This window comes from Panthera pardus, unplaced genomic scaffold, assembly GCF_024362965.1.
Source record: "Panthera pardus isolate Hobbes unplaced genomic scaffold, ASM2436296v1 HiC_scaffold_6, whole genome shotgun sequence".
Classification (NCBI taxonomy): Eukaryota; Metazoa; Chordata; class Mammalia; order Carnivora; family Felidae; genus Panthera; species Panthera pardus.
In genome coordinates this window covers 136545106-136564512 of record NW_026526991.1, presented here as the reverse complement: position 1 = coordinate 136564512, position 19407 = coordinate 136545106, and the positions used below count along the sequence as shown (strand labels likewise).

Here is a 19407-nt window from a genome sequence, read left to right as displayed (position 1 = left end):
GATGGTGATGAGTCAGTGCAGGCTCATCACTTGTAATAAATATCCCACTCTGGTGGGGATGTTGATAGTAGAGAAGATTATGTATGTGTCAGGGCAGGGCATATATGGGGACTCTCTGTACTTTCTGTTCAACTTTATTGTGACCCTAAAACTGCTCTAAAAAAATAACTGTATTTGGCAGGGGGGAGGCTCCTGGGTGGCTCAGTCAGTTAAGCGTCTGACTCTTTATTTCGGCTCAGGTCATGATCTCACACTTCGTTGGGCTCTGTGACAGTGTGGATCCTGCTTGGGATATTCTCTCTCTCTCTGTCTCTCTCTCTCTCTCTCTCTCTCTCTCTCTGCCGCTCCTCTGCTTGTGCTCTCTCTCTCTCTCTCTCTCGAAAATAAAAAAATAAACTTAAAAAATTTTTTAATAAATAAATAAATAAATAAATAATTGGTATATTTTTTTAAGGGTTCAGAAGTGAAAGGTGATTTAAAAAAATACTCAATTTCTACCCATTCCAGAAACTTGGTCATGTCAGTTAAATAAGCAGTCAGATAATACAACTATGAATCATATCTTTTCATGTGTTTTTTTTTTTTTTTTTAAGTTGGATTTGACTCTAATGGAAAAGATTTTGAAACGAAGTTAACTGAATTTCAGGTCACTTTGGAGTCCTATAAATCTCTCTCCTAAATAGAGACGAAGCATTAAAAAAAAAAAAAAAAAGTCCTTAGATAAAAAAGAAGCATTTCCTAACAGAGACGAGGGTAAAATTCTGAAATGGGTGAAGGATGGAGAATGTGTACTTTGTATCCTAGACACTTACAGGTATGTGTGAAATACACATCATACAGATAGTGTTGGAGTTGGGAGGTCTGGGGCACTGAGATTCTGATACCTTCTGAGCTGCCTTATGGACTAAACAGGGAGGAGGACTGGCCCCACTATGAGCTCCGGCAGCCTGGTTTATGTATGTTTTATATATTAAAGTGCCAAGTAAACTTGCATTTGATAAAATAGTTTCACTGCTTTGAACAAACAGAACAGGAAAGGGAGAAGTTGAAAAACATTTACAATCGGATCACCTATTCTTTTGAACCTGAAATACTGATTTCTTTTTAAAGAACAAAGCAAAGGAAGGGTTGCTTTACACGGCAGGTAGCCAATTGGTGGAACCTGTTCCCTTGAAGGTGTTATGGATTGAAAAACACCACAGTTCATGTACCTTGCTCGCCTATTTATTGAGTGTCTACTCCGTGCCAGGGTTACAATGTCAATAAACTCTTCACGATTCGTACTGCATGGAGCTTATATTTTTAAACAAAGTTGAAAGAAAATCATGAATAAAGTCCACAATTAGTAAAGAAAAGAAGGGGGATGTCTTGGCACAACACATCTAAGCCTAGCGTGTGAGCTTCAGTATGCTAAAGATTGCAACAACCGGGCTTACTGTTCTTATTCTAAGACTCTAGAAGAAGAAAAAAATAAGACTCTAGCAGAAAATAATTCTGGCAGTATTTGGAATTGGAGGCATCCCTGGACAAGTTTGTTAAGCTGATCTGGTTCATCTTGAGAGGAACTTAGCCCTTCTTCCTCCGCCCAGGTAGGTTTATGTCCCATTACCTCCTGGCTTGGCTATTCAAGGCCCCCCTGCAGGTGATGAGTTGAGGGGTTTTACTCTCCAGGGCATTTGCACCTCAGTCTGGGTTTCTGGAAGCTTGCTTGACAAGCTTCAAGCCTCAGCAGAAAGTCTCTATGGTTTGATTCCAGACACCATGACCATCCACGGGATCTTCCAGTTCTGAGCGATGCTCTGGAAGCTACACCACAGAGTGCAATGTCTCAAGTGAGCATCAAGCCTCCTATGGTGGGGACACTGAACAGAAGCCCAGGTTGTTATGGGAACCAAACACATAGCATTGCTTGTGAAGCCATCCCAGGACCCCATCCTCACTTTAAGCTCTGTCATAAGTCCTTCCTAAGAAGCCTTGTCCCCTCGCCGGCCTCTGAACCAGTAATGCTTCCTCTCCCTACGGAAAGTGATGGGAATGCCCAACAAAGTTCATGACTGAAATGAGTTTCTCTGTTCCCCAATGATCAGATTTGACTCTGATTTGATTTCCAAAGATCAGTCATCACACTGTGCTTAAAACAACTGAGTCATTCCTTGTCTCCAGTCCACGTTCAGATAGTAGAGAAGCTGGGTGGTTGAAGGGGGAGAGGGCGTGTGGGGGAAAAAACTTTGACTGTGATCCCAGAAGGGGGACCCAGATGTGTCTGTCAGAACCCACCTGCCTTTCTGCCTTCACTTGAGACCACAGCCACAGCAGACTGATGCCTGCCTTCCCCAGAGACTAAGACACTGAGGCCCTCTCCTGGCTCCCTGGCTGCCACTGTCCCCCTACCCCCCCACACACCCACCAGCACTCCTTGGCTCTCGCACATCTGCCCGTTCCCCTGGTCAAGGAGGTAGCCGCCCGGGACACTCCTCTCCCCACTGCTGATACCTTTCCAGTCTGACTGTTGACCCGTCGTTCCTGCTTCTCAATTCCCTCCACACCAAGAGTAGCTGGCCCGTGAGGCTCTGAACTAGTAACTGCCTGGACCACCGTCAGACATGAGCAGGCTTCCCCACACCTCAGGGGCTGTCTCCACCTCCTCTGACATACTTCCGTCCACATTTGGCCAAACTCCACAGCTCAGAGAGGTCCTTACGTGGACAGTGCTGACGCACTGGCTTGCTCTCTCACTCTGGCTTTTTCTCTAGGACGTGAGAACATACTGGAGACACACGAGGACTGACTCGCCCTGGCCAACAGCCAGCCGACCCCCAGGCTTGTAATTGAGCCCCCGCAGGGCCAGCAAACCGTCAGCCTAAACCGCTGACCCCAGAATTGAGCTAAACATATGGTGAGGATTTTAAACCAACTGGGTTTTTGGGTGAGACATAACGCGATTTGTACAATCAGTAACTGCTAATATTCACCAACATTGTATGCAATGTTTGAATTAAATTTTCTTCTCTTTATATGTTCCTTGACATTTTTCTGTTTTTATTATGGACTTCTGCGCATTTCATCCTCTTCAGAGCAAGTAAGCTACACCCTCGAAGTCTTACTCCTTCCTACGAACCACCAGCACTAAAAAAAAAAAAAAAAAAAAAGCCTACTACAAGGTTTTGAAAGAATAGCTCAAAGGACCATTGGAAGAAATAGCTGATAAGTAAAAACTACTTACTGAGGATCAACACGTATTTATTGAGTTTGAAAAGTGGGCCTGATATTTCTGGTGGAAACAGTGAGGGCATAGAAATACACAACCCACAGCCTTTGCTCACCAAATCGCTGAAAATGTTAAATTAAGGAGAATAAAACCAGGTCATGTGGAATTATTAGGAAACAATGCTATGGTAGTTTGCATGATAAAAGCAGGATATAAAATACGAGTTTCAGGAGGAGCACAGTGGTAGGACAAGGAGGAAGGCTGTTTTCTCAGCAGTGGGAAGGAAGGAGAACGGGGTTTGGGAAGGGTGGGTAGGAAGAGTGAGATCAAAGACGTAGAAGCAGGAATAAGTTTCCGGACATTGAACATGGCGTGAAAGACTGGGATCGGTTGGGGAAACCATCCCATTAAAGCCCAAAGTGCATGTTGGTGACCAGTAGGGAGAGAAACGAGTCTGAGGGTCAGATTTCCTGAGGGAGTTTGTAGTGCACAGGGTAGCCAATGAGAGGGACAGATCCACCATAAGCTGGCAAAATGCTATGCCTTTGAGTAACTAACTCCAATCTTGGGAATTTATTCCCAAGTCAATAATTCAAAAGCAGAAAAGGGCTATACATATAAAGATACTTTGTGCTAAGGCAGTCACAACGAGAGAAAAAAACTTTCAATACAAAATGTCCACCAACTGACAATTGATGAAGTATACCAGCTTCAGGGAACATTCCACGGCCATTTTAATGAGATACTCAAAGACTATAGATACACAACGATGTGCTTGTAATGCAACGTTAAGTAGAAACAAACTGAATGATATATGCTTTATAATTATAGTAAAAGCATTCACATGGGAATATAATAAAAGGATACTTAAGTAATGGAAATAGCTGTATCTGAGTTTGAGACGAGTATTTAATCTTTTAAAACACTGTATGATTTAAAGGTGACAATAGCCATTTTTTGAAACTAAAATGAGTTCTACCGAAGAGGTGACATAACAAAGATGGGAAAATTTGGCCAAACTAGCCTGGACAGCTCTGTGTTCATATTTTTGAGTGGTACATAATCAGACTAGATTGTGATTTGACCTTCCCACCTCTGTGCCTTTCCTTTTAATTACCTGTCACCTCTAATTACTCCCTTAAACACCCCTAGGATATGCTGAGAGCACAGGACATCCCAGAACTGTACCCCTGAATTGCCATTTCGGTGATGAGTTCAGAGGCACTGGTCCTAACCTTCTCGTTCGTTTACAGGATTTAATTTAGAACCTTTCCTCAATTTAGACCATAAGGATTCTCCTTGCCATTATGGGCTTTAATTTTGTGTCTACCATACAGACCCATAAATGTGATGGCTAACAAGAAATCTACCTAGCAAATATATATTACATAGCAGGCACCATGAACTAGACTGTAACCCTATGCTTCTCTCTCAACAAGCCTTCGATCCATGTAACTTACAGCCCATCTAACTAATTCACCCTCTCCATTGGCTTAGAATCCAGACACAGTTACCACATCCTGGTTGTTCACACTCAAGGCTTCCTGCCTCAGCATATGCTTGAGTAGCAGTGTTTGCCAATTAAATGCACACTTATGTCTGTGTGTTATTTCTAACTCATCTTTGACGTTTAAGATGATAATTTTTATCACTTGTCCCTCTGATCAGCCTTGCATGTTGATTTGGAGTAACTCTGAGGACTGAAACACACTCCTGTCTGTCAGTGGGACCAGCAGAGGGAACCAAAAGCCACAACATACTCAGAACAGGGTCTTCCCGAGACAGTCGTCTGAAAGCTGAAGAGTTTTCAGCTTTTCAGCTTTAAAGCTGGGTTGTTGTTTTTGTTTTTCTTTTTTTTTTTCTTTTCGGTCATTACGATATCATGATTTATAGGAAGAAATATTTATTTGGTCTTTGTCCCCATTCCTGACACAGGGCTCCTAAAACCCTTGGAATTTCCTAAGTGGGAAGATGAATAAAGGTGAAAGATGTACCTCATTTTATTCACAAAAGGCCCCTTTCAACCACACTGGGGTTTATGTTAATGTGGTGGCATTTGGAAAGACCCTTTGGATGGGGGCTGGTCACCAGGGGAACCAGAAATGGGTTGGTTGGGACATCCAGCCCCGTTTCCCAAAGTCCAGCAAGGGGAGCAGGGCTGGAGATTAACTACCAAAGGCCAGTGGTCCAACCACATCCCTGTAATGAAGCTTTCATAAAAAAATCCAACTGGAGGGTTTCAGAGAGCTTCCAGGTTGGTGAGCAGGTGGAGGTGTGGGGAGGGTGGTATGCCCACAGAGGGTACGCCTTGTCAACTGAGAGAAAACCAAGCTCGGAGTCAGTTGGTAAACACTTCTTCATTGTCTTACTGAGGACTGGAACCTGGGAGACAGTCTTTCAAGAATTGCTTCAAAGCTTGTTAGCTACAGGGGATTATATACAAAAGGGGAAAGGAGCTCTCCAAATACTTGCGTGACACAGGGTATAATTTGCTAAGGTTGAAAACATTAAGGTGTACTAATTTCCGCATAGACGTAAGACTAAATTCCGCATAAGACGTAATTTCCGCATCACGTAAGACGTAAGACAGATCCTTAGGTCATCTTAGTATGTTATGTTTCTGTCATGTTTGATCGTTTAAAAATACTGCTTGCGTGCATCTGCTTAATTGGTTTTCTGGCTCTTCTGGTTTTGTATTTCTCCTTGAGGTCACTTGAAATGGTCACAGAGGCTGATGGCCGGTCTCCTGTCTGACGCATTGTACTTTTTGTGCAAGGCTTCCTCCTCCATGCCCTGCCCTGTGCATCTCTACCATCTGGCAGTTCCTGAGTTATATCCTTTTATGATGAACTGCTAATCTAGTAAGTAAAGTGTTTTCTTGAGTTTTACAAAAAGTTCTGGCAAATTATCAAACCCGAGGGGGGTTGTTGGAGCCCCGATTTGCAGCCGGTGGGTCAGAGTCCCAGGTGACAACGTGGATTTACGACTGGCGTCTAAATGGGGGTAGGAAGTGGTCTTGTGGGACTGAGGTCTTAACCCGTGGGATATGATCCTGTCTCCAGGTACACGGCCAGCGCCAGGACTGAGTTAAAGTGTAGGACACCGAGCTGGTGCCCTCAGGGAACGGGAGACTGGCTGATAGGGGACCCCATACGTTGCGTATAGGAAGTGCTGTGTGTAAAGAGACAGGGTGCCCACTTCTAGTCATGGAGTGCTGTGCTGCAGATGAAGCATGAGGCAGAAGTGTTGTGAATATTCGGATGCTCAGTGCATGTGCAACAGGACTGAGCCAGCAGACAGGCAGGGGGAAAGCAAAACAACCAAGACGCCGAGCTGAGAGCTCGAGGAGTGCGCAACGCACATAGAAAGCTCCTTATGGTGGGAAAGGTGGATAATCAGCCCAGGCTTGTAGAGTTAACAAGCACTGGAGCCAGGAGTCCAACAGTTAGCTTGGGTCATTCCAGCAGGACCAACCGTCGTTAGAAGAAAAACCGATGATGACCATGAGCATAGCCTGACGAGGGACCAGCACTGCCACTCTGGAGCTCTATTCCAGTCTCAGTCAGTGGACAGATGCCTCCTGCCTACCAGGCGCAGGTGCCCTAACAAAGGTGATGATGAGAATGGCAGCAGTAAGCGACAGCTTACCTGTGCCCACCACTGTTCTAAGCGCTTTGCTGACATGGGCACCCTTCCTGGTAACAGAGCCCTGTGAAGCAAATACTAGCATTGAACTCCATTTTCAGATGAGCAATGGAGTCCAGATGCTGGGGTTGGGATAGAGATACAGTTAATAGGATCAGAGCCCATCCGAGAAGGAAGAAAGCTCATCAAACCCTTTCTGCAGATGAGGAAACCAAGGCCAGAGAGATTATGGGACAACTTCAGGGCTCCCTGGCCAACCAGTGGCTGGACTGCAGCTGGAAACCGAGACCTGCATCTCTCAGGCTGGGCTCGTTCCCCTTTCCAGGGTCTGAACCTGGGACATGAAGCACCAAACCAACGCTAAGCACTGTTCTTAAGGCAATTCCATCTGATGGCAAAGGTCTGTGTCTGCTTGCGGGGCAAGAGAACCAGGCACAGCAGAAGGGAGCATGTGGTCTGTTAGAAGGAAGTACAAGCCCAGAAGATCCGGAGACGAGGACATGCACTGAGGCCAGAGAGCCCTCTCTTCCTGCAGGTATTCGGGGAGCTTGGCAACCCCAAAGTCAAGTGTGGACAGGTGCCTTTGATGCCCACTCTTAAATCCTAGCCATGCAGAAAGCAAACTCATGACCTCTGGACAGCTTCCTATTTCTTGGCCCTTTTGATTATTTCCTAAGAACACAATTAGACCTGGCAGTACATTCTGGATTGTGTCTCCCCACCCCCAAAATTTACATGCTGATGCCCAAACCCTCAACGTGACTATTTTTAGACACAGACCGTTTGAAGAGAGAAATTAAGAGGTTCAGTAAGGTCCCGAAGGGGCCCCTGATTCTCTAGGACTGGTGTCCATCTCAGGAGAGGAAGAGCCACCACCGATGTGCTCCCAGAGGAAAGACCAAGTGAGATATACCGAAAGGTGCAAATCCGCAAGCCCAGGAGAGTGGCCTCAGAAGAAATGCCGGGCCAACACCTTGACCTTGGGCTCCCAGCCTCCAGAAGCAGGAGACAATAAGTGTCTGTTGTCTGTGCCCTTCTGTCGTGGCAGCCTGAGTTGGCTAATGCACATGGTTACACTCATCTTTTTCCATGTGGCTGAGACCTGAAAACCGACACATGCACATTTGAGTTAAGCCTATTCGGCTGAGGATCTATCTCTACCACAGTCCAGATACAATAACAAAAGGCATAATTTCTTTACGTGCTTGGCATAAAGCTACAAAAGTTGAAATAGAAAAAACAAAATTTTAGAGTGAAGAGGCAAAAGTATATACGATAAACATCATAGTTTCTATGAGATTCTAATCTGGGCATTGCATTTAGCTTGGGGCATCCTGGAGGTCAAGGCAAAAGGAAAAAAAAAAATCAGTGAGTTAAAACTGTTATCCTCTGATTTAGAGAAGAGCAGAGCAGTTCAAGGTAAGAAAAGATCTTTTTTTTTTTTTTTTTTTCCTACTAACACCACCAAGCAATAGCATTAGACGCTTTGTCACCACCATGACCATCTATGTAAGACCTGGGAGACCCCTGAGGCTTGGAGTAGGAGAGAGATGAAGAGATTCAGATAATAACCCTGTGAGTCCTGTATCCCCACTTCCTGCCTTAATAGATTCCACCTGGAATCATTTTCTCAATCCCTGGTGGTCAGTTCCATCCCAGTCTCTTCACCGCCCCCAACTCCATCCCCCCTCCCCCAATTACATCAATGGCAGGAGGACAAAGGGAGGGGAGGAGGAGAAGAGAGAGACAGAGACTGTAAGAAAGGAAATTTGGGATAGAGGTAATAGAAGTTAGACAGCTGAACCTTCCACTTTGCCACCCCAATACGCCAATGGCAGCACCACATTAGATTGAGGCAGGAAAGGGGCGCCCGAGTGGCCCAGTCAGTTGAGCTTCCCTCTTCGGCTCAGGTCATGATCTCGCGGTCTGTGAGTTCGAGCCCCACGTCATCGGCCTCTGTGCTGACAGCTCGGAGCCTGGATCCCGCTTCGGATTCTGTGTCTCCCTCTCTCTCTGCCCCTCCCCAGCTTGCACTCGGTCTGTCTGTCCCTCTCTCTCTCAAAAATAAACATTAAAAAAATTTTTTTAATTGAAGCAGGATGACAGAGCAGGCTCAGAATACTTGACTGACCTTCTTGGAACAGACTGGGATTTGTTTCCAGCACTTCTGTGAAAAGTCCCCCATTTGTTCAACGAACTCGCTAAGCTTCTATCCCTTCAGCTAGCGTGACTTTGACTACACCTTCTCTACATTAATCTCTTTCCTCATTCACTGACGATGTAAGACCTCCTGTGTATACACATCTGCCCTGGGGCTAGGTTCTGGGGATACCACACAATCGCACTGCCCTCAGGGTACTTACAGTCTCACAGAGAAACAAGTCAAGAGACGAGTATTATGCTGGTGTTCCTGCCTGGCCCCGCCCTATACCCACACACCGTTCCCTGGTGCCCTGCTCAGTGCCCCACAGGGTGACCTCCTGGGCTGCACCCACAGAATCCTCTGCCCTGACTTCCGGGTGGATTTGGCCACCGTGGGGCACAGACTGAGAAACTGAACAAGGCATCTCGCTCTCTCAGCTTCATTTGTACCCAGTGCCAGAGACTGAGATGATTCATTCATTCCTTCATTCATTCAGCAATTAGTTTTGAGTGCCCGGTCATTTCTACGCTGGGCTGGCTCCATGGGCATGCCGTCTGCATAGCTGCTGAGGGCAACTCCGCTCAGAAGGTCCTCACGCTGGGTTCCAGGCTCAACTGTCACTATCTTCAAAGTCTCAAGAGTTTTCTGAACAAGGAGACCCCACGTTTTCATTTTGAAATTAGGTAGCTGGGCCTGCTCCTATATACACTTTTCTAAGGGCCGAGGCAACAGCAATGAACAAAACAGACAAAACCCTTGCCTGCATGGAGCTTGCATTCTTCAGAATGCAGAAGGAAGGCAATTCTCTTCTCTTGAAGAGAAGCAAACAGCTTAGGTGGGAAGATATTTGCATGTTAAAGGAAGGGCCGAAGAGTATGCTGGTCTTCTTTGTTTTTTCTTTTTTGTCTAAGGGCGCTGTCTAGGACCCCCCAGTATCGTGTTGACAGAACTGGTAGTAATAATCACTCTTGTTTTGCTCCTGATTTTAAAGGAAATGCTTCTAGTATTTCTCAGCCGAGGCTGATGATTTTTATACCCTTTATCCAGTTAAAGAAAGCCCCCCCCCTTTCTTCTTCATGTAACAATAGGTTTTTAAAAATATTTTTAATATTTTAAGTAATTTCTGCACCCAACGTGGGGGTCAAACCCACAACCCCGAGATCAAGAGTCCATGCTCTTCCGACTGAGCCAGCCAGGTGTCCCTGGAAGGAAAGATTCTTAAGAACATACATTTTCAAGAGCAAATACATCTCTGGACCGCTTGTCACACGCTGTGCCTTCTCTTGTTTAGGAGAAAACACACAGACAGGACATCTATCGTGTGTTATTATCCAGCACATCCTGTGGCTCAGGGCCACTTACCACATGCGTAAGTCTTCTCTGCAGTAGTTACTTTGTGTGATTGGCTGCCTTCAAGAGTCTATTGAGGGGCGCCTGGGTGGCTCAGTGGGTTAAGCGTCCGACTTCGGCTCGGGTCATGATTTCGAAGTTCGTGAGTTCGAGCCCCGCATCGGGCTCTGTGCTGACAGCTCAGAGCCTGGAGCCTGTTTCAAGTTCTGTGTCTCCCTCTCTCTCTCACCCTCCCCCGTTCATGCTTTGTCTCTGTCTCAAAAAAATAAAATAAACGTTAGAAAAAAAAAAAAGAGTCTATTGATCTGTAGGATGATACGGAAATTCTGCTACTTGGCAAGCAAACCTGAAACAGACCATACACACAAACACACACACACACCATTTACACTAGATGTAAATTTAATAATATTTTTTAAAACATGCTTTAGCCTCACAAGTTCTGCCTCTGAGGTTTTCCAAAGCTACCAATCAGGGTAAAGGAAGGAATGATCTCTGCAGAGAAATGGAAGGTGCCGGTGTTGATAAAGAGGGTGGTGGCCTCTGACTATGAGCTTCTCCTTATTAAACTATGTGGAGTCTGGTTGAGCCTGAGACGAAGTCCTCTCATCCCATTGGTTCTTGGATCTAAATTTGTAGCATGGAAACTGAAGACTGGAAGTGGCCTTCAAGGACTGCACGGTTCCCTAGAAGCCCATTTTTTTCCTGCCCCCAAGCGACACACCAAGCCGCTCCAGAATGAACTGCCTTAACTATCTCCTAGAGTTATTGCAGGAAATCAAGTAAGATGGGCAACGTAAGGAACAATTCAGAGCTTGGCGGGTGGAAAGCATTCTTCACGTCTTTCTCAGTGAATCCAAACGTATCATTTCTATCCTACAAGTAAGGAACCCACGGCCATACAGAAGTTACCAGGAATTAATACATACTTCTTTAACATTTCCCAGGTTCCCTTAACATATCCACAGTTGCCCTTCACTCCTGACTTTGACTTCACTTTGTTTCCTCTCCAGAACCTGGCAAATCTATTGGATTCCTGATGAGATTACTCTTTGACTCCTACACCCTCCCTCTGCCCATCCCGTCCCTGACTGACGTGTGACCTTTTTTGACTCAATTATTGAAATCCAGTAATGGGTTTATTGCCTCTGATTGCTGACATTTGCCAATTGTGCTGTAGCATTTATCAAGTTCTTGCTGGCCTGGTGAGGGTACTTCCAGCATCGATGTAAGCTCCACAAATTCATCTTCCTTAACCAGCACCAGCTCATCTCCAACAGTCCTGACTAATAAGCTCCTAATGAGTTTGCCCTGGAGCACGTAACAGAAAGAAATACACAGAATTAGCGAGTATTTAGCAAAGTTACAAGCTATTGAACTTTCAGAAAAGGATGTCATGGAGACCCAGAGCCCCCTTCCTAGAGAAGGAGATGGGGAGGCAGGAAGTTGCTTTACCCCGGTGGGGGGGAGGGGTGGGTTTCCTATCCCCCTTCCCTTAACCCTAACCACCTGCTATGTCTGTGTCTGACTTCTGACAAATCTGGAGCCCAGAAGAAGCAAGGCATTTACGTGGCTGTGAAATACATGGGGAGTTGACTCACACCCCGGAGAAATCTCAAGCTGTTCTTTTTACTTTACTGTTCAAGTAGCTTTAGAGAGTTTGAGAAGAGAGTCTTGCCTTACAAGTCAGAAGGTGTGAGATTTTACTAGCTGCTAGGCAAACCATGTAACCTCTTAACCTTGGGTTCAATTACCTCTTCAGTAAAATAAGGATAATAAAACCTTACCTTCTCCCAAGAACAAGGTTTGGCCAGATGAATTCTGCCCAACATCTCCTCCAAGATCGAAAGGTGGGAGCCCCACAGATTTTACTTGGTTGCTGTCCTGATTCAAGTACTCCCCTCCCTCTTCATTTTCTAGACTGGGAGGTCTAAAACTTCCTTTGCCCATGGCTGGAGGAGTTGTTTGGCTACATCGTGGCAGAAAGTGCAGTTTTCGTGCACAAGCAGCCAAACGCCTCCAGTTTTGAAAGGGAAATGCCTCCATGATGAACCCCAAACTCACCCCTCCTCCTAGGTTTGAACAAAAAAGTAGTAGCTAGGAGAGGCTGCAGGCGACAGGAAAGACAGAACGGATTGAATGTGCACGTGGGTGCTGGCGCTTTCTTCCTGCAGCTCTGCCCTCCTCCACAAGGCCCCTCTGACTTGTATCTTGTCACACCGTCAAAGTTCGAAAGTTGGCCCCAAAGATACTGTGTTCCTCCTAAAATCCACTCAGTGTCGTTCAATCAGATTTACTAACAGCTTCTACCTCCTAAAGGCTGAGCTTTGGGATAAAGGTCCTGGGGTAGATAGGGCACAATCCCTGCTCTTAGGAAACTCACAACTTAGCAGAGGAGTAAGCTGGGTAGAGAGATAAGCGACATCATGATAGTACACGCAAGGTGATATGGGAACATCAGTCTTGTAGAAAACGTTCACAGGGGAAGGAACTTTTCTACCGTGTCTTGAAGGGTGATATGCACCCCCCAGAGAACCCGTGAGTGTCTCTGGTGTTGCCCTTACCACCCTGTGTGTGGTTGAGAATTTACTGGTCTCCTCCACCAGACTGTGAGCTCCCAGAAGGTTGGGACTATCTCATTCATCTTCATGTTCCCTGCACTTTGCCCAATTCCTGGAACGCGGGAGGCCCTCAACCAAGGGCTAATGGATGACTAAATGCGTCAAGAACAAATGCACTAAATTTCTCTCTTGAATAGCCTGTTCAAGTCAGTAAAGTCAGAGAACGATAGAAAAGCAACTAAAGCAAGGCCCAGGGTCCAGGGGGGTTTCGATTGTTTGAGTAAACTTGGAAGTCTTGCTTCTTGCTTGTAGCCATAGATTGAGAGGCAAGAGCTTGTGCAGAGGGAAAGAACAAAGAGAAGGGGATCCTTGGGGAGGTGGAGCGATCAGTGGCCCAGTGGAACAGAAGCTGAATACCACTGACACAAGAACAAAGAGGGTAGGAAATGGAGAACACGTTGATAAACGTTTAAGACGAATTGGGTATGCCGGCATGCAAGGAAATAGGAAATTCACTCTCGTTACTCTGTGAGATAGAAGCATTAACATTTGCTGCGGCAGCAAGGTCGTGGTTGGGGTTAGATGTGCCCTCTCAAATCGGGGTTCTCAGAATCAGCCCTTATCCTCTGGACAGCTTGAAAAATATGCCTGTTTGAGGAATCAGGTTGACAGAACGCTTTCCATCGAGTCCTTCAAAGGTGGCATCTGGAAGAGTTAAAGTGTCCAAAAAATGACAGGGCCTCAACCACAACAGCCGATCTTTGCACCAGCAAATGCTAAAATACCCTTAGCCAGAAAGAAGCTCTTGTGTTATTGTCATTTCCTTTACAGATAAAGTCCTTTCCGGTTTCCCTGCAGGCTGCCAGCCACGTGTATTCACTATCCACGGTCAATCAGAACAGTTCTTTGACAATATATCACATCATGTGCGTGTGCAATGCTCTTTCATGGTTGTTCATGACCTCGACTGTGAACACAGGCCATGTGGCAAAGCCCTCAGACTGGGCACTTGGTGGCAAAAAGGCTTTTCTTAACCCTCCATTGACCCTTTCTCTGATCCACTTTGGCTTTAAAGAATGGCCATCTTTTTCTGCCTGAGCCATTCTGTGTAGCACATCGATGAGCTTCTGACAGAGCTGATCATCAAGGGTCCCTGAGGATAAGGGGCTCAGCGCAGAGAGAAAGGACAGCTATGAAGCCAAGGGCTGCAGAGTTCTGGAAGGGGAATAAACAATTACGAGTCAGCTCTGCTCTCTGACCCTCACTTCCTCATCTCTGCTGAGACCCACAGGAGCCCCAAGCAGGGCGTCGATCTCATAAAGGCATCGGGAAATGTTGAAGCCCCAAGAAGCAATTCAAGGTTTTAGGTCAGCCCCGAGGTGGGAAAACATTCAGCCCACATGAGCCCGAGTAAAGTATGGTTACTTTTAGGCTGGGAAGGAAAGGGGTCTCTTTCCTTGCCCTCAGATCCCACAAATTCTTTACCTCGGTGGATAACCAGCCAGAGGTTTGTTTTGCAAAATTCTGTAAGTTTCGTAAAATTCCCTTCTCGATTCTACATCAGTAAGCTTCTCTTCTGTGTAAGGGAACTAAACATCCTAGTTCTTTCTTTCCTTTGATTTAAATGTATTTTGTGCCACTGTGGGCCGGGTGCCTTGCCAAATTCTCCAAACCACGCGTCTCCACTACCCTGAAGGTAAATCACCACTGATTCACCGCACACGTATTGAACCCTTTGATATGTACCGGGAGTGTGTTCATCCTTCATCCTTCTTGAAATGAGCATTTCACCCCATTCCCTTCCAACAGCCTCCCCTCCACCACCTCTGTTCTCTTCATCTGGTAATCCATATCTCTAAGCACTTTCTAGATAGTCTGCGATCAAAGGTTCTAACCCCATATAATCTTGGCTTCTTTCATTGGGAGACATTTGCTCCTGGGAAGCTTGTATTTTGCACTGAGCTGCCAATCTCCGTGTTTGAAATATCCTCCCCAAACACTACTTTTAAACCACAGTGTAAATAATGGGAACCATGTTTAGCCTTGTATAAGGCTAGTTAACACAAACAGTTTTGACCCCTATCCTCCTTAATACTAAAATAATAGTAATGCAGAATAATGACAAAACCAGACAATTATTGGACACTTCTATGTGTCTACCTTATAAGGTAGTTATGGGATTAAAGAAACAGGTCTTGCAGGAGAGGTGGAAATTGAACAGGCAATGCCATATGAAATAAATACTGAGGTGGTGGTATTATTAATCCCATTACAAGAGAGGAACCGTAGACTGATCCATCTTTCCGAAGCCGCACAGCCAGCAGGACCAGAGCTAGCACCTGAACTTGTCTGTCTGGCTCCCCTGTCTCCCACTCACTACTTCTGCCCCCCAAAAAGCATCAGCATGTATCACTTTAAGCGTCAGCATACAGCTACAGGAGCTGCTAGAAACTATTGACATATACAATTTTTAGATGATTAGTAGGACGATATTTTCTTTTCTTTTAAATATTTTTATCTTTTTAACTAAAAAATTTTTTTCAATGTTTATTTATTTTTGAGAGACAGAGACAGAGCATGAGTGGGGGAGAGGCAGAGACAGAGGGAGACACAGAATCCGAAGCAGGCTCCAGGCTCCCAGCTGTCAGCACAGAGCCCAACCCAGGGCTCAAACTCACGAACCATGAGATCACGAACTATGAGATCATGACCCAAGCCGAAGTCAATGCTTAACTGACTGAGCCACTCAGGCGCCCCAGTGGGACCATATTTTCAATCCAAGTATTAATAGTATAGGTTTACTTGGCAAAAATAGGCACAATTTCTTCCTTAGGAATCCTGAAACAAACTAACCCACATGAAGCTCATCTTAAAAGATGCGATGCTGTTCGCTCCCAGTGTTGCTGCCCTAGTTAAGACTCTCATTACTTGCATGAAATTCTTGTGGCCCTAATGGGTCTCACTGCTTCCTGTGCTTCTGTTCTCCAATATTAATCCTGACAGAGTCATCTTCCTAAAGCACAGCTCTGAGCACACCACAAATCCTGCTTCTCTGCTGTTAATAACCACTACACTGCAGAAACTTCTCAGCTGTCACTGAAAAAAGTGGCCTTCTGGAAAAGGCTCCATCTTTCCAGTCTTCTCTATGGACACATCCCAACATGGCAGCCAAAAATGCACTGTGCTGTTCCATGAACACCCTGGGCTCTTGCTCCTCTTTTCTCTCCCAAGAATACTTCCCACACCTACAATCTTTGCCTTTCAAAATTCTGCCCAGATGTCAAGGTCTTGCCAAAACCACCCTCTGTGACGAATCTAAGATTTGATATCTTCTTATTCAAATATGTTATTTCCTCCTTTGAGCCCCTGTGTCACTTTGTTTGAAATTCTCCTGTGATCCTTTTCTTACTAGCTTTGTGACCCTGGGAAAGTCACTTAACCATGAAGCAAGACTGATACCTACTTTACATGGTTGCTGAAAGGATTCCGTGAGGTTAAAAATAACTTTGAGTAGTGCCTGACATATAGGAAGTACACAATCTATGGTAGCTTTTCTGGTAATTTTTTGTCCCATCACACACACACACACACACACACACACACACACACACACACACACACAAACTATAAGCCCTTGAGGACAAGTGCTGAGCCCTAGTAATGTTTATATCCCTTGCAGAAAATTTTACATGGTATGTTCTCAAAAAACATTGGTCAAATTGAAAATGCCAATGTCTCAAACTGAGACACCAATTCTTTTTTTAATGTTTTTATTTTGGGAGAGAGACAGCGTGCGCATGTATGAGCAGGGAAAGGACAGAGACAGGAGAGAGAGAACCCCAAGCAGGCTCTGCGCTGTCAGCACAGAGCCCAACATGGGGCTTGATCCCAGGGGAACCATGAGATCATGACCTGAGCCGAAATCAAGAGTCTGACACTCAACCGAATGAGCCACCCAGGTGCCCTGAGACACTAATTCTTAATGTCCAGATAGGAAGATGCTTCGAGAAGAGGAATTACTCACCTACCTTGTAAATATACAGCCTTTGTAAATATACTTATCTGTTTTCCTTCTGAGAGGTTTGTTGGTAATGGAATAGGTCTTTCCAAACAAAGACTCTGGCATACACCGGGATGATATAATAATTGGTCAATTTTAATAGCATTTAAAATATTTGATGGTATTTTTTCTTATGGAGTGAATTGTTATTTCTACTTTCCTTATTTGTGTGTGGCTCACGGAGGACAGTGGAGTGGCCACATCATAGCTGTTTTGGTATCCCCAGACCCGAAAATAGAACCTGGTATAAAACTGTGTTCCAGAAAATGCTTTCTGCCTATGGTTAAACCATGTTCTCACTCGATGTCTTAGTGCAGCTACTAAGAAAGGAGAAACAATACATCATTCTTGGCACACAGGGCTCGGCTAAACCTTGACCATTTCTCTCTCTTTTCAATCTTGTTACTACTTTCATTGTCCTCAGGACAATTGGCTCGGGTTTCTTCCCCCCGCATAGGCCACTTATGGGCAAGGGCTCTTGGATGTCCTAAAGATATGAAGGCTATATTAAGATTTGTAGTTAAGGCTTGACAGAGCATATTTAGAAGCAGTCCTGTTGCTTTCATGTTCACAAAGCTCTTCTGCTTTGTTAATCAACATATCCAAAGCTGATGCAAGAAGAGAATATTAAACAATCCATCAAAAATCTTTGCTTGAGGGAAACCCAATCACAGTGAATGAGTGTTTCCCCTCTTCTGTCTCCTAAAATTCATGCCCACAGGTTCTTACATGCTGTCTGAAACTTCAAAATATTTTTCTTAAACCAAGACAGATTTGGCTCTAAGAGGAATTCCAATGTCTGCTACTGAGTTTTTTTCCCCAACCCACTAGAAAAGAATTTTAGGGCCAAAAAATGACTTGCATTTCAGCAAAAAGCTTTGCCCCTCATGTAGAGGATTGAGGGGGGGGGTCATATTAGAGAACAGGATACGACTAGTATGGACAAGAGTGGTAAGGAATAAACTCATCCTATCTCGTAGCTGCTTAGTTGAGAGCTGGGAATAAAAGGGTGGAATCAAGATCTGTCCCAGCCTCTGGCCAAGCAGTAGAGCCAGTAACAGAGCTAGAGAACACCGAAGAGGGAAGGTAATGAGCTTAGCTTTGGAAATGTTGACTTTCATGTGCTTCTAGAACATTCAAGTGGAGATACCTAGTGGACAGTTGGGTGTGCAGTCTGGAGCCCTGGATGGAAAACTGTCTGGACTGCAAATACAGATTGAAGGTCATCATGGGGAGGAAGAGGCCACAGCTTACACAATTCTCTCAGGAAGAGTAGCTATGACAAGACAAGCTGGCTCTGAGTCAGAGAATTCTGTGAAAGGAGACTGAGAAAGGAACCAGTACATATTAGTCCCAAAAGCCAAGAGATCATTTGTTAAGCAGGAAGTGACAAGTGACAGAGAGACTGTGTAAAAGAGATTTGGTGGAAGTTGACTGGGGAAATTATTTAACGTTCCAATTGTTCAGTCTTGGAAATAGGGCAATGATACCTACCCTGGAGGGCTGTCAGGAGAAGTCCATGCAAATACCCCACAGAAATGCCCCGTCACAAGGCAGCCATCTATGGCGACAACCCAGCCCTTTGGTTCCTGGTCCAGGGCTCTTTGCACCACATTCTTTTCGCCTCATTCAGGTGTTTCGTGAGCAATACAACAGCTGCATAAAGGGCTATGCATTTAGCAAACATTTATTAAATCTCTATTACTCTCCATGCTCTATGACACAGAGAGGAGCAAGACACAGTTCCTTCTCTGGTTAAGAAACCAAACAATCATAACCCACGCTAGGATGGAAATATGGCCCGGTGTTTGAAATATAAAAAGTAAGAGCATCTATGAGTTTGCGGGTGAAGGTGAATTCAGGGAAAAATTAGCTGGAGTGACTTTAAGTGAAGGGCTGAGGGAAAATAGAGGTGGGATTAAGACATGGTCCATTTAGGGATTACTAATGTGAAGCACAAGGTATTTAAGGTTTGGGGAAGAATTTTTAGGGAGTTTGCTCTGATGCAGTGGTTTTTAAGCTGGGCTACATGTTACAACCCCTTGGCAAGCTTTTAAGAAACTCCAGCACCTGAAGGCACACTCCAGACTGCTTAAATCAGCTGCTGAGCTGGTAGGATCTGGGCAAGAATATTTTTTAAATCTCTCCAGGTGATGATTTCCATAGGCACCCAACACTGAGAACCAGTGCCTTTCAAGGTGTGGTCTCTAGACCAGCCAACCAGCATCAGCATTGCCTGGGAACTTGGAAATGCAAATTCTCTGCCCCTCCACTCCCCACCCAGGGTGATTTAATGAGCACTCAGGTGGTTCAAATGCACTTTTTTAAAAAAAATATTTTTTGGTAATGTTTATTTATTTTTGAGAGAGAGAGAGAGAGGGAGAGGGAGAGATAGAGTGCTAGCAGAGGAGGGGCAGAGAGAGGGGGAGACACAGAATCC

The 19407-nt window shown here is 45.1% G+C and overlaps 1 protein-coding gene and 1 long non-coding RNA gene across 2 annotated transcripts in view; both read right to left on the bottom strand.

Annotated features, from left to right (window-relative positions):
* The window catches only part of LOC128774971 (uncharacterized), a 256264-nt gene that overhangs the window by 71708 nt on the left and 165149 nt on the right, over window positions 1–19407 (bottom strand). The window lies entirely within an intron of this gene.
* LOC109273789 (aldo-keto reductase family 1 member C3-like) overlaps window positions 1–19407 on the bottom strand; it is a 131900-nt gene that overhangs the window by 43852 nt on the left and 68641 nt on the right.